We start from the raw sequence: 3,284 nt of genomic DNA on the forward strand, positions 1-3,284 counted from the left end.
TTTCTCGCACTACACGGTGTTTGAGAAGACGGATGACCGAGACATAGTCTTTCAGAAGCGCTAGCACCTTACGATCGGGTAGACCGTACCACCTTCATCCCCTACATCTGCTAGTCTACCACTGTAAGAGTTCGCACGACTTAGTCAACTCTGCTAGAGCCCATAATAGCTTGTGGCTGCACACGGAAGTTTCTAGTATGAATAGTCTCATGATCCCTTTGAGCCTGGGTGGCGGTCCAAAAGGAAACGGGCAAGTCCTGGAATACCCAGGTGCCTCAATCCACCCAGATGTGTGTTTAAGTTGCCACCTTAGATAAACCATTAATTAACAAACTCACATCTGTAATGGATATCACTCACCCAATCCACATCTACTAGCATAGCATGGCACAATAAGCAAATGTAGAAGTAACTCCCAAAGGTTTGAAAGTAAATAGGTAATAGGTACTACCTCAACTACTTCCCATCCCATAATTTAATTAGATCCTAATTAGGAAATGTTTGAGGATTGATCTAATGCAATAAAACTGGGTAGTAGGAAAGGTATGATCTAAGTGTTACTTGCCTTGCTGATGATCCAGGAAACCTAGCGATTCGAAGTAACAAGCGGCGCACTCCGGGCATTCTATCGCAGACAAACAAACAAGCATACAATAAGTACTCATCTAATGCACATGTAAAAGTCAAATAAGAGATCTAACCAGAAGGTTCAACTTAATAACTCCAGTTTGCAAAAAGAATCAAATCGAACGAAACAACGAAAGTCAAACGGCGAAAGAAAACAACTTCGTTCTACTAATCTGGATCTAAGGCAATTTTTACAGTAGCAAAAACTTGTTTAAGTTGGTTAAACGGATAGAGGGTTTCGAGACGAAACTCCAGGCGCTTGAATCGCCTGATTCCGATAAACGATTGAAAAGTTATACTAAAAAGAAAATCGAATCAGGAATCACGATCAGAAAATCGCGGATTTAATCCGAGAAAAAAAACGAACGTTCGTTAGAACGAATGAACGGACGAACGCTCGCTAATTAAATAAATCAGAAAAACCAATCTATTTTAAAAAAAACGAAACTAAAAAAAACCGACGGGTTTTCGAAAAAATAAAAAAAATGGCGCGGAAATCGAGGCGACCTCGGGCGGTGTGTCGGCGGCGGCGGCGTCAGCGGCGGGCGGCGCGGCGGCGGCGGCGGGGCGCTGGGGAGGCTCGGCTAGGGTTTGGCTGGGACTGGGCCTCCCCCCGGCTTATATAGCCTAGTCGGGTCGGAGTCCTAGTCGGACACGGCCCGTTAGGTCGGTTCGTTTTTTTTAAATAATTACGCACGGAAGAAAAATAAAAATAAATACTAAACAGGCTCCAAAAATCCCAAAATAAATTTTCCCGGGCTTCTAAAATCAAGCCGCACAAGGTGAACATTTATTTGGGGCCTAAATGCAATTTTGAAAAACGCACATTTTTCCTAAATTCAAATAAAATAACGAAAAACTCCGAAATAAAATCTTATTTGATTTTATTATTAAATCCTCAATATTTCTTTATTTTGGGAAAGTCATTTTATTCCCTCTCTCATATTTTTGTAATAGAAATAATTGATGATAAAATAACAAAATCAAATGATCCTATTCTCAAAATTTGAGAAAACTCAAATACGAAAATAACGAAATCCCCAACTCTCTCCGTGGGTCCTTGAGTTGCGTAGAATTTCTAGGATCAACCAAAATGCAAAATAAAATATGATATGCATAGATGATCTAATGTATAACATTCCAAATTGAAAATTTGGGATGTTACAAACCTACCCCCCTTAAGATGAATCTTGCCCTCGAGATTCGGGTTGGCTAGAAAATAGGTGAGGGTGGTCCTTGAGCAAATCTTCCTCTCGCTCCCAGGTGGCTTCGTCCTCCGTGTGGTGGCTCCACTGAACTTCGCAAAACTTGATAACCTTGCTGCGAGTGACTCGGCTGGCAAACTCGAGAATCTTAATTGGTTTCTCCTCATAGGTCAAATCGTTATCCAACTGAATAGTTTCCAATGGCACTGTGTCTCTCAACGGTGTGTCAGCCATCTCCGCGTGGCACTTCTTCAGCTGAGAAATGTGGAACACATCATGAACTCTTGACAATCCTTCAGGCAATTCCAACTTGTAGGCCACTTCTCCCATACGCTCCAAAACTCGATATGGTCCTACAAATCGTGGCGCTAACTTTCCTTTAACCCCAAAACGCTTTGTTCCTCGAAGTGGAGATACTCGAAGATAAGCTCTATCTCCAACTTCGTAAACTGCCTCCTTGCGTTTAGAATCTGCATAACTCTTCTGTCTGGATTGGGCTACCTTGAGCCTATCGCGAATCAATTTCACCTTCTGTTCAGAATCCTTAATCAAGTCAGGTCCAAACAACTAGCGGTCTCCAACTTCGTCCCACGACAACGGTGTCCTGCACCTCCTTCCGTACAAATCTTCGAAAGGGGCCATCTTTAAACTGGTTTGGTAACTGTTGTTGTAAGAGAACTCTGCATATGGCAAATTATCGTCCCAACTAGATCCGTAATCTAGCGCACAAGCTCTCAACATATCCTCAAAAATCTGATTGACTCTCTCGGTCTGTCCATCTGTCTATGGATGAAAAGTTGTACTGAATTCTAGCTTGGTTCCAAAGTTTCATGCAACTGCTTCCATGTGACGCCCGGATAATTAGACTACAGTAATCCCAAGCTAATGATGCCACATCACCTCCATTACTGTGATTAAACTCACGTTGATTCGAACCCGATTCAAATTCAAATTTAAAACATAGGCAAACAACAAAAGTTTCCAAACTTTAAAACTAAAATGTTCGGAGTGAACTAAATAATGCAGCGGTAATTATGGTGGAGAAACCAAACTTTGATAAAGTGTTAAAAGGCTCTAAGATAATTAAACCAGTAGTTAAAACAGTTAAATACATGCCTATTGAATTTTATAAAATATTAAACTATTTTATTTTCGGTTGAGAATTAAGGTGGCAGTAGTATATTTATAAATACAAATTTAGGTGCTAGTGTTTTTATAAAACTGTAATAAAAGGGAACTTAAAATAAAACAGAAAGTAAAAAAAGAAAAAGAAAAGGCAAAGCAAAAACAAAAGAAAGAAGGAGACCCCTTGCTGGGCCGTGGCCCAGCTGGCCATCGGGCCCCCAGGCCGGCCCAGGCGCGCCCCCCCTCTGCATAACCCCCTCCCACCGAACCCTAACCCCCCGTCGCCCCACTTCCCCCCCTCTCAATCCAATCTGGATCGAGGAGCCC

This window comes from Triticum aestivum, chromosome 4A (genome assembly GCF_018294505.1).
Source record: "Triticum aestivum cultivar Chinese Spring chromosome 4A, IWGSC CS RefSeq v2.1, whole genome shotgun sequence".
In the NCBI taxonomy this organism is placed as follows: domain Eukaryota; kingdom Viridiplantae; phylum Streptophyta; class Magnoliopsida; order Poales; family Poaceae; genus Triticum; species Triticum aestivum.